This window comes from Hoplias malabaricus, chromosome 3, assembly GCF_029633855.1.
Source record: "Hoplias malabaricus isolate fHopMal1 chromosome 3, fHopMal1.hap1, whole genome shotgun sequence".
NCBI classification, from domain to species: Eukaryota; Metazoa; Chordata; class Actinopteri; order Characiformes; family Erythrinidae; genus Hoplias; species Hoplias malabaricus.
The window spans coordinates 3,586,534-3,605,454 of record NC_089802.1 but is presented as its reverse complement, the minus strand read 5'-3'; positions in this window follow the sequence as shown (position 1 = coordinate 3,605,454).

Below are 18,921 nucleotides of genomic sequence, written 5' to 3'. Positions count from 1 at the left end.
AAATTACCATCAAAATTTACAGAAAGATTTAATGGTCAAACTGTGAATGTTCACATTAAAACTGTCAAACTATTCATAGTTTTATTATGAAATTCCACAGAACACATCCTGGGTTGAGCAGGTTTATTGTTCTGAGCGTGAGCCTGTTGTCTCCAGGTTGAGTAAAGTCCTCTGTAGCTATGAGCAGCCACAGGCTATTTGCTTCGAGATTTGAGTAAACTTTATTCACGTTTCTGTCAAAGACGATGAGACAGGAGACTTCAGAACCACAGCAGACGCTAACAAGGCCACAGCCGTAAAGAACATAAATAAAACAACAGGCTTTTAACGTCAAAACACAGGAGAACAAACAAAGAACCAGAAACTGGGAAACAACACAAAACAGTGTGTGTGTGTGTGTGTGTGTGTGTGTGAATGTAAGAGTGACTGTGTGAGTAAGTGTGTGTGAGACTGGGTGAGTGTGTGAGTGACTGGGCGAGTGTGTGAGTGACTGGGTGAGAGTGTGAGAGACTGGGAGAGTGTGTGAGTGACTGGACGAGTGTGTGAGTGACTGGGTGAGAGTGTGACAGGGTAAGTGTATGAGCGACTAGGTGAGAATGTGAGTGACTGGGTGAGTGTGTGAGTGACTGGGTGAGTGTGACAGGGTGAGTGTGTGAGCGACTGGGCGAGTGTGACCGGGTGAGTGTTTGAGCGACTGGGCGAGTGTGACCGGGTGAGTGTGTGAGCGACTGGGCGAGTGTGACCGGGTGAGTGTGTGAGCCACTAGGTGAGAGTGTGAGCGACTGGGCGAGTGTGACAGGGTGAGCGTGTGAGCCACTAGGTGAGTGTGCGAGCGACTGGGTGAGTGTGACATGGTGAGCGTGTGAGCGACTGGGCGAGTGTGACAGGGTGAGAGTATGAGCGACTAGATGAGAGTGTGAGTGACTGCATGAGTGTGACAGTGTGAGCGTGTGAGCGACTGGGCGAGTGTGACAGGGTGAGTGTATGAGTGACTAGGTGAGAGTGTGAGTGACTGCATGAGTGTGACAGGGTGAGCGCTTGAGTGACTGGGTGAGTGTGACAGTGTGAGTGACTGGGTGAGTGTGACAGGTTGAGCATGTGAGCAACTGGGCGAGTGTGACAGGGTGAGCGCTTGAGTGACTGGGTGAGTGTGACAGTGTGAGTGACTGGGTGAGTGTGACAGGTTGAGCATGTGAGCAACTGGGCGAGTGTGACAGGGTGAGCGTGTGAGTGACTGGGCGAGTGTGACAGGGTGAGTGTGTGAGCGACTGGGCGAGTGTGACAGGGTGAGTGTATGAGTGACTAGGTGAGAGTGTGAGTGACTGCGTGAGTGTGACAGGGTGAGCGCTTGAGTGACTGGGTGAGTGTGACAGTGTGAGTGACTGGGTGAGTGTGACAGTGTGAGTGACTGGGCGAGTGTGACAGGGTGAGCGTGTGAGCGACTGGGCGAGTGTGACAGGGTGAGTGTGTGAGCGACTGGGTGAGTGTGACAGGGTGAGCGTGTGAGCCACTAGGTGAGATTGTGAGCGACTGGGCGAGTGTGACAGGGTGAGTGTATGAGTGACTAGGTGAGAGTGTGAGTGACTGCATGAGTGTGACAGGGTGAGCGCTTGAGTGACTGGGTGAGTGTGACAGTGTGAGTGACTGGGTGAGTGTGACAGGTTGAGCATGTGAGCAACTGGGCGAGTGTGACAGGGTGAGCGCTTGAGTGACTGGGTGAGTGTGACAGTGTGAGTGACTGGGTGAGTGTGACAGGTTGAGCATGTGAGCAACTGGGCGAGTGTGACAGGGTGAGCGTGTGAGTGACTGGGCGAGTGTGACAGGGTGAGTGTGTGAGCGACTGGGCGAGTGTGACAGGGTGAGTGTGTGAGCGACTGGGCGAGTGTGACAGGGTGAGTGTATGAGTGACTAGGTGAGAGTGTGAGTGACTGCGTGAGTGTGACAGGGTGAGCGCTTGAGTGACTGGGTGAGTGTGACAGTGTGAGTGACTGGGTGAGTGTGACAGTGTGAGCGACTGGGCGAGTGTGACAGGGTGAGTGTGTGAGCGACTGGGTGAGTGTGACAGGGTGAGCGTGTGAGCCACTAGGTGAGATTGTGAGCGACTGGGCGAGTGTGACAGGGTGAGTGTGTGAGCGACTGGGCGAGTGTGACAGGGTGAGTGTGAGCCCGATTAGGTGAGAGTGTGAGTGACTGGGTGAGCGTGACAGGGTGAGTCTAACAAATGACTCTGGACCCACTGCGACCCTGATCAGTGTGAAGTGCCTACAGAAGATGAATGAATGAATGGATGGATTTTACAGAAATCTTTTCAAAAAAGTTACAGAAGAGAGGTTTAATTGATCCTCAGTGGTGGATAGATTATTAGATGCTAATGAAAGCATGAGCAGGTGTGAGAGAGTGAGAGCTCTGTGCCAATCATCACGACTCTGAAGTTTAATGATAATTATAATAACAATGTTAAAAAGCAGATCCCCTGCCGCAGCCCGGTGAGTGTTTATATGAAGATTAACGTGGTTAATGATGAGCTGATAATCACAGAATCTTCTGAACTGATCCCCAGACGGAGAGCTGGGCTCGTTAGGAGATAATTCCTCAGCTCTCCACCTCAAATCTGTCTTTTCTGTCCCTCACTGACAGTAATTGGCCGTCCACCCAAACCACAGACCAGCCCGCGCTAATCTGACCACGGGAAATCCTGCCCCGCTTCCTCGCCTCCAAATTAATCACCGCCGAGGCCATTACGCATCGGCCTGGAGCTACAAGCAGCTTTGACTGCGTCTCTTTAACACAGAGGACCACCCGAGAGATGCAGGGGTCTATGTGATGTTGATGCTGTGGTCGTGGGGGGGCTGCAGGGTCCGTCCCCAGTGATGTCTCCGGTGCCCGAGGACAGAGGTCTGTCTGGGGGAGAAGGATGGGCCTCAGTCACAAGCATCTCTGTAGGTGTCTATGTGTGTTTTTATCTCTCCTTGTGTGTATCTCAGTGTGTGTGTCTGCTTTTCTACTGCACACTATCTACACGACTCGACCTGGTCCTGGTCCTGGAACCGGGAAAGTTTTCAGTCCCAGTTCACTTCAGGTTCCAACCGAGCCGAGTAGGTACTAAACGGTGAGGTGTAAACCCTGCAGAGCTCTGATTGGCCAGAGCCACCTCAATCACCAGGAAATGCAGAGCTCCTTCAAATCCAGCACCAACCACCGCTTGTAAAATCTCTGAAGTTACAGCAGCTTTCACATGTGTTTTATCGGACTCTCAGCAGCAGCTCGTAACATTCCCCCGAGGGGTTTCTGAAGACGTTTAAATGCTCCGTGCGCCGGTGGCTGGTGCAAATTTCTAGTGAAAGCCGAACGACAAGTAAAACTGCTCTGTGAGGAACTGGGGGTGGAGCTGTGTTCAGTCCAACAACAACAACAACAGGCCACACACCGAATAAACAGCACCTGACTTTACCGCTGCTGTTGGTGTGGTTTTCAAAGCCAGCGATTCCTGAGAGACAGGGTTTTGCCACAACACCGTCTCCATTTTGTGGGGGGGCCCTGCCAGTGGAAAAGCAACAAGCTTTAATCAAGTCGAGGCGTGTCGAGCCGAACCCATGTGGTGGGAATGCAACATAGGTGTGTGTATTTCAGTCTGTGTGTATCTTTTTCTGTGTATATCTCAGTGTGTGTGTGTGTATATATATGAATGTGTGTGTGTGTGTATGAGTGTGTGTGTATATATATGAATGTGTGTGTGTGTGTGTGTGTCTGTGTGTGTATATATATATATATATATATATGAATGTGTGTGTGTGTGTGTGTGTGTGTGTGTGTGTGTCTGTGTGTGTATATATATATATATAAATGTGTGTGTGTGTATATGTGTCTGTGTGTGTATGAGTGTGTATATATATGAATGTGTGTGTGTGTGTGTGTGTGTGTGTGTATATATATGAATGTGTGTGTGTGTGTGTGTGTGTGTATATATATATGAATGTGTGTGTGTATATATATGAATGTGTGTGTGTGTGTGTGTGTAGGGGTCAATGCCGTATCAGAACAGGGCTGATGTCCAGAAGTATTTGGAGACCTGCTCTTCCAGTGTTTCTCTTGAACAGAAGGACTGTGCTCCTCACTCCTGCACTAACGGTCTCTACTGTTCTGTGAAGATTAGACTGCATTAGGACACACACTAGCGTGGTCCAGTAGTGATTAATGGATGCAGTTCCACTGCTCCACAGTGTGCTTTCACGTCCAGTCGACTGCTGACGTTGAGCTTAGTAAAGACTAAGTAAAGACTCCCGGGAGACTGCAGTGGGGCTGCCACAACCAGACTCCTGTCTGTCTCTCTGGCTTAGGGTTACCCACCTTCCCATAAAATACGGAACTGAGTGTGTGTCCTCTCCATGTGCCGCTCTGCAGTCGGTTTGCTCTGGAAACCGCTCTAATGTGTTTACGAAGCCCCAGTGTCTGTAAATGGGTAAAAAAACAAAGTGTCTGGGTCCGGTGCTAGGCTTTCTCTCTCTCTGCTCACGGCAGAGAAACGCCATCTGGAGGTTTTTAGACAACGGAGAGACTCCAAACGCTGAAAAGCACCAACCGAGATGAGGATGTTGCTCTATTCCTGCTCCATAGGGGGGTCACACTGACTTATTTCTGCTGTTACAGTTACATTACTTAAGGTGGAACTGACTCTAAATTCAGGAGAGCGCTAACTGCATGAAAGTAAACACAGACCGAAATTGCTACAAAACTAAACAGCTCGAGTTACACATGAGTTTCTGTGGGAATTCAAACAGTGAATAAACACTTACAGTGTTTACAACCAACAGTCGTTATATCCGTTAAAAAACAGAGCTGCTGAATGTAAACAAAGCAGAGAACAGAACTAATGTTAGTGCCGTGTTTAGACCTCACACTGATAAGATGCGTTCACTCCACATCTCACTGTAAGTAATGAACAGTTTACAGCAGTTATTCATTAATACAGTATTTGCAAAACACATGGACAGCTTTTTCCTGATTACCTGCCGGCTTCGTCCCAGCCTGAGAAGAGCACAGTCCTGTTGACAGTGGTAAGATTGAAGCGTGTTTGTCTTCTGGGGCTCCCCCTAGTGTAATTAATGTTTACAACACTGTACTGAAATCAGTGGGGAGGTGGAGTAGTTTCCTACCCTACTCTAAAAGTTACATAGTGCGGTTTCTGCAGGGCTGAGCCCAGGGCAGCAATGACACAGGCTCTATTTTCCCTATTACAGCTCAGTGAAGCATCACAATGATTCTGAAATTGTCATTTTAAAGTAAAAATATTATTCCTTTAAAGTGATTTTCTTATTCCTCTCGCACCATTTACATTTTCTTTTGCATGTTTTTGAGCACACAGCTCCAGGGTCCTGGAGGTTGTGGGTTCGATTCCCGCTCCGAGTGACTGTCTGTGAGGAGTGTGGTGTGTTCTCTGTGTCTGCGTGGGTTTCCTCCGGGTGACTGTCTGTGAGGAGTGTGGTGTGTTCTCCCTGTGTCTGCGTGGGTTTCCTCCGGGTGACTGTCTGTGAGGAGTGTGGTGTGTTCTCCCTGTGTCTGCGTGGGTTTCCTCCGGGTGACTGTCTGTGAGGAGTGTGGTGTGTTCTCCCTGTGTCTGCGTGGGTTTCCTCCGGGTGACTGTCTGTGAGGAGTGTGGTGTGTTCTCTCTGTGTCTGCGTGGGTTTCCTCCAGGTGACTGTCTGTGAGGAGTGTGGTGTGTTCTCCCTGTGTCTGCGTGGGTTTCCTCCAGGTGACTGTCTGTGAGGAGTGTGGTGTGTTCTCTCTGTGTCTATGTGGGTTTCCTCTGGGTGACTGTCTGTGAGGAGTGTGGTGTGTTCTCCCTGTGTCTGCGTGGGTTTCCTCCGGGTGACTGTCTGTGAGGAGTGTGGTGTGTTCTCTCTGTGTCTGCGTGGGTTTCCTCCGGGTGACTGTCTGTGAGGAGTGTGGTGTGTTCTCTCTGTGTCTGCGTCGGTTTCCTCCGGGTGACTGTCTGTGAGGAGTGTGGTGTGTTCTCTCTGTGTCTGCGTGGGTTTCCTCCGGGTGACTGTCTGTGAGGAGTGTGGTGTGTTCTCCCTGTGGGTTTCCTCCGGATGCTCTGGTTTCCTCCCACAGTCCAAAAACACACGTTGGTAGGTGGATTGGTGACTCAAAAAGTGTCCCTAGGTGTGAGTGTGTGAGTGAATGTGTGTGTGTGTTGCCCTGTGAAGGACTGGTGCCCCCTCCAGGGTGTATTCCCGCCTTGCGCCCAATGATTCCAGGTAGGCTCTGGACCCACCGTGACCCTGAATTGGATAAGGGTTACAGATAATGAATGAATGTATGAATGAATGTTTTTGAGCAGAATAAATATAAGCCAATTTTATTTGAGGAGAAAAGTAAACTATTAGAATCATGTTCACTTTGGACGAGGTACGAAAGTGTGTTTAAAATTCAGAGAGTGTTTCAAGTCTTAATTAAACCCACATCAAACAATAGCTGAAGGCACTGAGCGGGTGATATTTGCTCATTTGGAGCAGACGGCCCACGTAATCACTACTTTGTAGCTCTATTTGCTTTATTTGACGCAGTGTAATCTTTCCAGTGCTGTTCAACACGTTTAAAGTCCTGTTTATAAAAACAAAGTCACCCTTAGACCTCGCTCCACCATAGAGTCCGTTAATTCAAGACTGATACTGATTATTATTAAACATTCATTCATTCATTCATTGTCTGTAACCCTTATCCAGTTCAGGGTCACGGTGGGTCCAGAGCCTACCTGGAATCATTGGGCACAAGGCGGGAATACACCCTGGAGGGGGCGCCAGTCCTTCACAGGGCAACACACACACACATTCACTCACACACACCTACAGACACTTTTGAGTCTCCAACCCACCTACCAACGTGTGTTTTTGGAGCGTAGGAGGAAACCGGAGCACCCGGCGGAAACCCACGCAGACACAGGGAGAACACACCACACTCCTCACAGACAGTCACCCGGAGGAAACCCACACAGACACAGGGAGAACACACCACACTCCTCACAGACAGTCACCCGGAGGAAACCCACACAGACACAGAGAGAACACACCACACTCCTCACAGACAGTCACCCGGAGGAAACCCACGCAGACACAGGGAGAACACACCACACTTCTCACAGACAGTCACCCGGAGGAAACCCACACAGACACAGGGAGAACACACCACACTCCTCACAGACAGTCACCCGGAGGAAACCCACGCAGACACAGGGAGAACACACCACACTCCTCACAGACAGTCACCCGGAGCGGGAATCAAACCCAGAACCTCCAGGCCCCTGGAGCTGTGTGAATGCGACACTACCTGCTGCGCCACCGTGCCACCCTATTATTAAACACAAGGCAGATAATAGAGGTGGTCTCACTATACATCGTTCCAATCAGGGTCTATATGTTTATAATATTACTTTATGCTTGATTTACATAAATATAACTATTAGTTACATTCAGTCATTTTCTGTAACCCTTATTCAGTTCAGGGTCGCGGTGGGTCCGGAGTCTACCCGGAATCACTGGGTGCAGGGCAGGAACACACCCTGGAGGGGGCGCCAGTCCTTCACAGGGCCCATTATCTACATAAATACTTCAATTTATTTTGGAAGGAGAAGATAATAAATGAAGCCAGATGTTATTTAATTACGTTGATTTAATCCAGTGAGGTTCATGACGAGCTCTGGGAGAGATTTAGGGGATTTGTGAGAAATCTAATGGCACCCGCATGGCTTTATGGATTCATATAAACATCTTTAGACTGGGTTTATCTCTAAAGATCAGTGAGTTTATACAGAGACGTCTATAGAGAGATGAGATTAAAGATGAAAATTTAAAGGCACAGTTCAATGAAAAATGAAATTATTTTCACGTATTGTTTGGATGAAGCAAATGTGAGACTCAGACGTCATTTTATACAAATTTAAGGATGTATTGACTTCTAGTGTTTGTTAACAACATAATTTCTCATTTAAAGAGATTAAACATTGCTTCTGAAACTGAAAATCAGGGACAGAATCAGACGCAAATTCAAACCACAGCAGCCTGGGTCCACAATGACACACACACACACACACAGTGGTGAGATGAAGGTGACTGGTACACGGCCTGTTGTGCAGCACTTGTTTAAATGGAGCTGAAGCTGAGAGAACACACTTGTGATGCCGCCTTTAAAGATTGGGTCAGTTTGGGTTTGGGCTCAGAGTGAAGTTTGGCCATAAAAGGCAATGTTCATTTAGCAGTGTAAGCTCTGGGTGAGGACGACTGACTCCTTCCACACTTAAAACCCAATTTAGGGCCCGTAAGTGAGGGCTACATCAGCGCTTTTAAAGCCTATCTGATCCAGACTGCTCTCAGACCTGGAAACACAAAGGGTAGTCTGAGAAAGGATGAATGGGGGTTAATAATTATAACTCTGCCTTGTTATTACTCTAATAAATCATTCAGAAGGTAAATATTTTACAGGAAAACTTTAGAATGAGACTTTAGAATGGCCCCGCCCCCTCGTCTGAGTCTGTCCAATCACAGCGCTGGACCCGTGTTTATGTGAGAGCGCAAAGACGAGGTTAAACTCAGCAAAACAGACACAACGAGCGCGGAGAAATAAGAGCACTGAGTAAAAACGGAGAAGAAAGAGAACAGAGTGAAAACGGCTAAAAACCAGAGCTTCTGCTCCTCGCTCCTCACTGCTGTGCGCTCGGGGTCGGGGTGAACAGCGAGCGGCTCATTATCATTTAAAGGAACAGGTGCTGAAAGCGGGCGTTCTGAACAGGGGCTGTTTACACAGGGGGAGAACACTGCTGTGGGGCTCGTGGGGTTTGGACCAAAGCGGGTCACAGACGTTTCATTAAGAAACAGAACTGTGTTCCACTGTGGAGATGGGGGGGGGGGGGTCATGTCACGTGATCATGTCAGTATGTTTATAATGTCATTTTACACAGAACTTACAGCAATGTGAATATTATCTACATAAATACTTCAATTTCTTTCAGAAGGAGAAGATAATAAATGAAGCCAGATGTTATTTAATTACGTTGATTTAATCCAGTGAGGTTCATGACGAGCTCTGGAAGAGATTTAGGGGATTTGTGAGAAATCTAATGGCACCCGCATGGCTTTATGGATTCATATAAACATCTTTAGACTGGGTTTATCTCTAAAGATCAGTGAGTTTATACAGAGACGTCTATAGAGAGATGAGATATATTTCTATTCGTATAAAAGCAATAATCACAATTTAAATAATAAACACTGCGTATAAAACTGAGTGTGTGTCCTCTCCATGTGCTGCTCTGCAGTCGGTTTGCTCTGGAAACCGCTCTAATGTGTTTACGAAGCCCCAGTGTCTGTAAATGGGTAAAAAAAACAAATGAACACCATCCAATTTGCTAGGCATTTTCTCTCTCTGCTCACGGCTGAATCAAGTCAAATTTATATGGTTGTGTACAGAAGGGAATTAATGGACTAAGACCTGTTTGGATTCCACATGTACCTTCCCTGTGTTTCTGTGATTTCATTAAACCAATACAATCATTTTATTAATTTATTTATTGTCTGTAACCTTCATCCAGTTCAGGGCAGCGGTGGGTCCGGAGTCTAACCGGAATCAATGGGCGCAAGTGATTGAACACACCCTGCGTAACAAGGGGGGGGGGGGGTGTAGAAGTGATCAAGGAGTGAGGGAAGGAGGTAAGTGCAGGAGACTTTAACAATAACCAAAAGGAAACTAGACAGAGGCTAAACACTAAACAAGGACTACACAAAACAAATTGGCTAAGCACAGGGCAAGGCTATAAACATAGAATTATATAATTTGGCAAGACAGCGACATGAAGCACAGACAGCATACATACCACGACCAACCACCAGGAAACACTGACAAGGACTATATAAAGACAACACAAACAAGAAACACCTGGACACTAATTAAGACACATGACACTAGAAACACAAGGGAAGGGTATCACATGACCTGGGAACAAGCAGGAAGCAGACACAAGACAGGGGGGAACAGTCACATGACAAGGGAAGCACAAACAAGCAACAATACAGAACAGAACACAAAACTAAGCACGTTACACTCTGGAGGGGGCCCCAGTCCTTCACAGGGCGACACACATTCACTCACACCTACGGACACTTTTGAATCTCCAATCCACCTACCAACGTGTGTTTTTGGAGCGTGGGAGGAAACCGGAGCACCTGGAGGAAACCCACGCAGACACAGGGAGAACACACTACACTCCTCACAGACAGTCACCCGGAGGAAACCCACGCAGACACAGGTAGAACACACCACACTCCTCACAGACAGTCACCCGGAGGAAACCCACGCAGACACGGGGAGAACACACCACACTCCTCACAGACAGTCACCCGGAGGAAACCCACGCAGACACAGGGAGAACACACCACACTCCTCACAGACAGTCACCCGGAGGAAACCCACGCAGACACAGGGAGAACACACCACACTCCTCACAGACAGTCACCCGGAGGAAACCCACGCAGACACAGGGAGAACACACCACACTCCTCACAGACAGTCACCCAGAGCGGGACTCAACCCCATAGCCTCCAGGACCCTGGAGCTGTGACAGAGACACCACCTGCTGCTCCACTGTGCCGCCTATTGTTCCCTCGTTTCTTTTTTAATTATTTAATATTGTTTTAAATGTTTTTTTCTTATATCAACATATTTTCTCTGCTGTCTCTTATAATAAATGCAAATGCATGAAATATTTTTTTTTATATGAAAACTATTTTTACTTTATATTGCAAACCACTTTGAGCTGCTGAGGTCTGGCGTGACCCCATTGACCTTAATCTGCTCCTGTGGTCACTCTCTCTGTTCTCCTGACCCTCCCCATCTTCAGTAAACTGGCTCTGTCCCTCCCTCTCCTCTCCTCTCCTCTCCTCTCGTCCTAACAGCTGGTGTGTAGCGAGGGGCCTGGAGCCGATCGTCCAGGTGGAGGGTGGACATCGGTGGATGTTGAGGTGACTCCCCAAGGTCCCAGCAGATGTGAAGCATTTTTGGGAGTCTAGAAAAGCACTGTAGATGTGGAGTTATCATCATCCTTCCCAAACACACAGTAAAACCCACTAACACTCTCTGGAACAAATGCTCCAAATGGTAAGCTCTCTCCTCCAGTGTGGAGACGGAGCTGTGCATCACTGGCCGCTCTCCACAGCACCTGTCCTTTATAATACTGGCTCATTCCGTATTGCAAAATGAAATCCTGTGTCTCTTATCAAATCAGTGCGAGACGTGGTTTCGTAAACATCATTTAGGTCATCATCACAGTGGTGAGAATCATGTCCTACTGAATACAATGATAAAATATAACAAGAAATGAGAAGAGAAGCTCAGAATCAGGAAAAAGTGCAGAGAATGACAGGCTCTGACAGCGACTGCACGTCTACGTCATCGTTTCCCTGGAGACTGTGGAAGTACAGATCTGAATGGGAGACAGGACACTGGCCCTGGAAACAAATACAGGGCAAACTGTGCGATGTGTCGTAGAGTTTTCGGGTCTTTCGTGGCGGCCAGTCTGACCTGGAACGGCATGAACACACAAAGTGGAATCAGCACTTACTTTTACCCCAGACGTGCCCTAAGGTGATTGTGCTGCATTGTTGTTTATACTTTGTGAAATTCTCTTAGGAATAAAAGGGTGGCAGTGGGGTAGGTGTGTGGTGGTAGTAGGGTTGGAGAGCTTGAGATGGCGATAGGTTAAGAGGGTGTCAGTGGGGTAAGAGAATGACAGTAAGAATAGGAAGGTAGGCGGTGGGGTTGGAGGGAGTGTGGGGAAAGGATTGGAGTGTTGCGATTGGGCAGGAGGGTGTCGTCGGGGGTTGGAGGGAGTGTGGTGAAAGGATTGGAGGGTTGCGATTGGGCAGGAGGGTGTCGGCGGGGTTGGAGGGAGTGTGGGGAAAGGATTGGAGGGTTGCGATGGGGCAGGAGGGAGTCGGCGTGGTTGGAGGGAGTGTGCTGAAAGGTCTGGAGGGTTGCGATGGGGCAGGAGGGTGTCGGCGGGGTTGGAGGGAGTGTGGGGAAAGGATTGGAGGGTTGCGATGGGGCAGGAGGGCGTTGTCAAGGTTGGAAGGAGTGTGGGGAAAGGATTGGAGGGTTGCGATGGGGCAGGAGGGTGTCGACAGGGTTGGAAACTGAACTTCCCTCATGTCTTATGATACTTTCAGTGCACTAACCTGGCCTCGCTCTCAGGATTGTGCCAGCTGCGTTCATAAGCACTTCCATGTATCCTGACACTTACAGGTCTGACGGGAATCATAAAGCCTGCCTCCTTCTACATGTCATACCAAAAAAGCAGACTGTGATTGGTCCTATTGGGTAGCAGTAGGCGGTTCCTGAGCACGTTAAGTGACAAAAGACAACAGTGGCAATGCAAAGCTAATATCATATCGACCTCACAACTAGAACGCTGTGTCCAGGGGGAACGGAGGACAGTGTGTAAATGTGTGTGTGTACAAAAAGATTACATATGAATTTCATGAGCCTTTCTCTAGGCGCCTGGAAAGCACTAATGGTCAAATCTATTAGCCCCTATATGGAAACTAAGCACTATTAAAAATGTCGCAATTATATCACAAACTGTAGTCCACCTGTTGCTCTGCATACTTTTTTGGCCCTTCCCCCCTGTTCCTCAGCGCTCAGGACCCCCACAGAGCAGGTGTGATGTGGTGGTGGATCATTCTCAGCGCTGCAGTGACACTGACGTGGTGGTGGTGTGTTAGTGTGTGTTGTGCTGGTGTAGAGTGGATCAGACACAGCAGTGCTGCTGGAGTTTTTAAACCCTGTGTCCACCCTGTGTTTTATAAACCTTATTTCTTAAAGGAGTAAAACCAGGCTGTTTTAAAGTACAGGGTAAAGGAAGGTAGGACAGTGGTGGGATGACGGGATTTGGCGGGTGAATAGAGGAGAGCTGTAAATGGATCAGACGGGAGAAAATAAAACCCATGAAAATGGAGGATAAGGGCTCTTTAACGTCTGAATTGCTGAAGAAGCCTTTAAATGTTTTATCTTTTAAAGCGGAGACGATGAGGCCAGGGCACTTCACAAAATGAAAAGGAGTTTCCAGCGGGGGTGGTTCAGCTGTCATATCACTCCCAGTCTCTCTCTCTCTCTCTTTCTCTCTTTCTGCCGAGGTCAACTCGCTTCACTGTGTACGAGCAATTAAATGTGACAAATAGACAAGCTGTTAAATCACAGCTAATCTCAGGTTGGACGTGTCTGACAGGCCTCTCCGGAAAAGGACTGTACCCCTGTTCTTTCATTCTTTTAACTTTCATCAGCAGCTCCAACAAAGACATGGAGGTGTCAACTCGTTCTGCTTCAAACGCCCTGGAAAACGGGTCCATCATTAGCTCCGTCTCCTCCAGTCACGCAGCTGCAGGACAGTGTGTGAGGACGAGCACGACGCTCCAGAGCTGGATAATGAAATATCACTGGAGCTCAACACGCTTGGAGGAGAACAGTAACAATAACTGCACTGAAAATCAGATTCTTAAACGCAACAGACTTCACATTAAATGTTGTCCAGCTCCACCTTAAATTCTGCAGTGGCCTCAGGTGCCGGAGTGTATTTGCTTCACCATTTAAGGTGGAACTGTACATTTACAGCTAACTCCAGGGACCTCATCTGATCCTCGTGCTGTTTTCTGCTCATTTTGAAGTAAAGGCCATAATCCACTGAAACTACATTAAACTCAGACACAAGACAGTCACCCAGAAGAAACCCACGCAGACACAGGGAGAACACACCACACTCCTCACAGACAGTCACCCGGAGGAAACCCACGCAGACACAGGAAGAACACACCACACTCCTCACAGACAGTCACCCGGAGGAAACCCACGCAGACACAGGGAGAACACACCACACTCCTCACAGACAGTCACCCGGAGGAAACCCACGCAGACACAGGGAGAACACACCACACTCCTCACAGACAGTCACCCGGAGGAAACCCACGCAGACACAGGGAGAACACACCACACTCCTCACAGACAGTCACTCGGAGGAAACCCACGCGGACACAGGGAGAACACACCACACTCCTCACAGACAGTCACCCGGAGGAAACCCACACAGACACAGAGAGAACACCCCACACTCCTCACAGACAGTCACCCGGAGGAAACCCACGCAGACACAGGGAGAACACACCACACTCCTCACAGACAGTCAGGTCCAGGAGCTGTGTTACTGCGACACTACCTGCTGTGCCACTGTGACACCCACTCTGAAGAGCCATGTCAAGAACTGAGACCCCCACGACTAGGCAAAGCTACGGGGGAGGGGAAAGAGGTTCACCCTCAAAGGCAGTAGATCTGTCGCTGCACAGTGTGTGTCGGTCGTCCTCTAGTCCTTCATCAGTGACACGGGACGCTGTCGGCTGGATGTTTTTGGTCGGTGGACTGTTCTCAGTCCAGACACTGAGGGGTTTAAAAACTCAATCATAAACATTTGGATTCCATGTTACGAATGGCTGTGGCATCCCCAGAGATGGAACCTGCGCTCCTCTGACGGTGGCAGTGACACTTATACTGACATTGTATTTGTTTACTCTTGAAAACTTGTCATATTTAGGATATGTGACATCACATCTAGCAAACAACTAGAACGCTGTGTCCAGGGGGAACAGAGGACAGTGTGTAAATGTGTGTGTGTGTGCAAAAAGATTACATATGAATTTCATGAGCCTCTCTCCAGGCGCCTGGAAAGCACTAATGGTCAAAGCTATTAGCCTCACTTCTGAAGTCAAGTCTATCATTAAAGGGGTCAGTGCTGAAAGTGGCTTCTTGAGTGTGGTGTTAAACGAACACGGGCCTCCATCAAAGGACTCTTATTTTGAACTTTTGGAACCGAAACCATTGATTTCCACAGTAGGGCTGTGGTCACAGTTGGAGGTCTGTGATTATCAGAGGTCCACTTTTCCCTGCCCTCACAGTGGACACAGTGCTGCTCTTCCTCAGAGTTCTGGGGACTACACTACACAGACAAATCACACATTCACTCATTCACCTTCTGTAAGTGCTTCGTTCTAATCAGGCCCTCCTGGAATCACTGGACACACGGCAGGAACTCACACACTCTCCCAGGCAATCTCTCTCTCTCTCTCTCACACACACACACACACACACACACACCTGTGGACAGTTTCACATATTCACCCATTCACACACACACACACACACACCTGTGGACAGTGTCACATATTCACCCATTCACCCATTCACACACACACACACACACACACACCTGTGGACAGTTTCACATATTCACCCATTCACCCACACACACACACACCTGTGGACAATTTCACATATTCACCCATTCACACACACACACACACACACACACACACACACACACAAAATGTGGAACTCTATAATTGAATTCAGCTGCTTTTAGGTGCACCCATGTGTGTGTGTGTGTGTGTGTGTGTGTGTGTGTGTGAGTGTGTATGTGTGTGTGTGTGACTGTTACCAGTGTGTCACAGGGGTGGATAATTCAGTGAACAGACTCTATTAGTAACACCAAAAGTAACTATGTCCTTCATGGCAGAGACCAAGTAATCTGTACACACACACAACGGCCCGTGTGTGTGTGTGTGTGTGTGTGTGTGTGTGTGTGAAAGAGACTGCTTATTTAAATGTAAATTGAATCTGCACTTTATTATAATAGTTAGAAAAATGAATAATAAGAAGGCGAGTGTCTGTGTGAATGTGAATATTCCCGTGTCCACTGCAGCTGAATTATTAATGCTCCTCATTTGCTGCTGTACACTGTGTGGCCAAAAGATTGTAGACACCCCACATAATGAGTAAATTCAGCTGCTTTAGTTTCACAGCTGGACATGCACATGGTGTATGGGAGGTACACCACGAGAGAACAGGGACTAAACAAGAACCCGCTTCAAGAACCAGGACCAGATTTACCCTGCAGTGGAAAAGCACCGCAATGTTCTCATGGCCATCAAATCCTCACAACAATGTTCCAGCACCTGGCTATAATTAATACATTACTAAAGTGATGATTGTTTGTTTTTGACAGAAATATATTTACAGTTTAATACTCTAGGATATTAGGACCCTTTTAACTTCACAAAGCCCACTACATACACCCCCCACCCCAACACACACACACACACACACACACACCAGCAGTTTTGCTGCAGTTTATCACTTCCACTCAAGCTCTAACAGCCTGTCAGCCAAGACTCTCTGACAACACAGGGTTATTAACTACAGCAGGAGAGAGGAGAGGGGTCTTATCTGAGCTGGAGACCCTCGCTCCTCTCAGCCGGAGTGACACGTCTGATCCTAATCTGGAGGAGGACAGGGAAATGCTCACAGGACTCATCTCCATCCTTTATCAGAGAGACAGGTGGCACACAATATTGCGCCGCACCAGGATGCACATTTTACCGTGTCCTGCTGGGTGGATCTGGGGGGGATAGATTAATCTGCGAGCTCTAACACAATCAAGCCGTAAACTCCAGCACGTGTGTTTACACTGAAAGGGCAATTGAGATTGAGTTCGGCTGCATCGTATTTCCTTATGCTGTTCATGTGCTTTTATTTTAAGACTATTTTCCTCATTAAATACATCTTCCAGTATTAAACAAACTCTTAAGGTGGAGCGATGTGTGTGAGTAAGAAGCGAATGTATCTTTTAAGGTGGAGAGGTGTGTGTGAGTAAGAAGCGACTGTATCTTTTAAGGTGGAGCAGTGTGTGTGAGTAAGAATGGACTGTATCTTTTAAGGTGGAGCGGTGTGTGTGAGTAAGAAGCGACTGTATATTTTAAGGTGGAGCGGTGTGTGTGAGTAAGAAGTGACTATCTTTTAAGGTGGAGCGGTGTGTGTGAGTAAGAAGTGACTGTATCTTTTAAGGTGGAGCGGTGTGTGTGAGTAAGAAGCGAACGGTTTCTTTTAAGCCAGTTTCAGTAACCGAGGATCGGAACGCCAGGGCACCGGATCCCAGCCCACCACCAGATCCACAATGCACCAGTCCCGGATTACTACCTCTCCCACAGGTGGTGGGCCCATGGGAGAGTGGACCCATGTATCCCCTTCGGGCTAAGCCCGGCCGGACTCCATAGGTGAAAGTCCGGCCACCAGGCGCTCGCCAAGGAGCCCCTCCCCCAGGCCTGGCTCCAGGGTGAGGCCCCGGTAACCCTGCTCCGGGCAAGGGAGGCTGTGTCCTCGTTATTATATTTTTCATTCGTGTCTTTATGGATCACTCTTTGTCTGGCCCATCCCCTAGGACCAATTTGCCTTGGGAGACCCTACCAGGGGCTATTGCCCCCGACAACATAGCTCCTAGGCTCACGCAGGCACGCAAACCCCTCCACCACGTTAAGGTGGTGATCCAAGGAGTTAAGGTGTTCTGGGCATGTCCAACGGGGAGGAGGCCCCGGGGCAGACCAAGAACACGCTGGAGAGACTATATGTCTCGACTGGCCTGGGAACGCCTCGGTATACCCCCGGAGGAGCTGGCTTCGGTGGCTGGGGAGAGGGAGGTCTGGGTTTCTTTGCTCCGACTGCTTCCCCCGCGACCCGGAGCCGGATAAGCGGTGGATAATGGATGGATGGATGGATGTATCTTTTAAGGTGGAGCGGTGTGTGTGAGTAAGAAGCGACTGTATCTTTTAAGGTGGAGCGGTGTGTGTGAGTAAGAAGCGACTGTATCTTTTAAGGTGGAGCGGTGTGTGTGAGAGTAAGAAGCGACTGTATCTTTTAAGGTGGAGCAGTGTGTGTGAGTAAGAAGCGACTATCTTTTAAGGTGGAGTAGTGTGTGTGAGTAAGAAGCGACTGTATCTTTTAAGGTGGAGCAGTGTGTGTGAGTAAGAAGCGACTGTATCTTTTAAGGTGGAGCAGTGTGTGTGAGTAAGAAGCGACTGTATCTTTTGAGGTGGAGCAGTGTGTGTGAGTAAGAAGCGACTGTATCTTTTAAGGTGGAGTAGTGTGTGTGAGTAAGAAGCGACAGTTTCTTTTAAAGTGGAGCGGTGTGTGTGAGTAAGAAGCGACTGTATCTTTTAAGGTGGAGCAGTGTGTGTGAGTAAGAAGTGACTGTATCTTTTAAGGTGGAGCGGTGTGTGTGAGTAAGAAGCGACTGTAACTTTTAAAGTGGAGCGGTGTGTGTGAGTAAGAAGCGACTATCTTTTAAGGTGGAGTGGTGTGTGTGTGTGTGTAAGAAGTGACTGTATCTTTTAAGGTGGAGTGGTGTGTGTGTGTGTGTAAGAAGTGACTGTATCTTTTAAGGTGGAGCAGTGTGTGTGAGTGAGAAGCGACTGTATCTTTTAAGGTGGAGCGGTGTGTGTGTGAGAGAAGCGACTGTATCTTTTAAGGTGGAGCGGTGTGTGTGTGAGTAAGAAGCGACTGTATCTTTTAAGGTGGAGCGGTGTGTGTGAGTAAGAAGCGACTGTATCTTTTAAGGTGGAGCGGTGTGTGTGAGTAAGAAGCGACTGTATCTTTTAAGGTGGAGCGGTGTGTGTGAGTAAGAAGCGACTGTATCTTTTAAGGTGGAGCGGTGTGTGTGAGTAAGAAGCGACTGTATCTTTTAAGGTGGAGCGGTGTGTGTGAGTAAGAAGCGACTGTATCTTTTAAGGTGGAGCGGTGTGTGTGAGTAAGAAGCGACTGTATCTTTTAAGGTGGAGCGGTGTGTGTGAGTAAGAAGCGACTGTATCTTTTAAGGTGGAGCGGTGTGTGTGAGTAAGAAGCGACTGTATCTTTTAAGGTGGAGCGGTGTGTGTGAGTAAGAAGCGACTGTATCTTTTAATGTGGAGCGGTGTGTGTGAGTAAGAAGCGACTGTATCTTTTAAGGTGGAGCGGTGTGTGTGAGTAAGAAGCGACTGTATCTTTTAAGGTGGAGCGGTGTGTGTG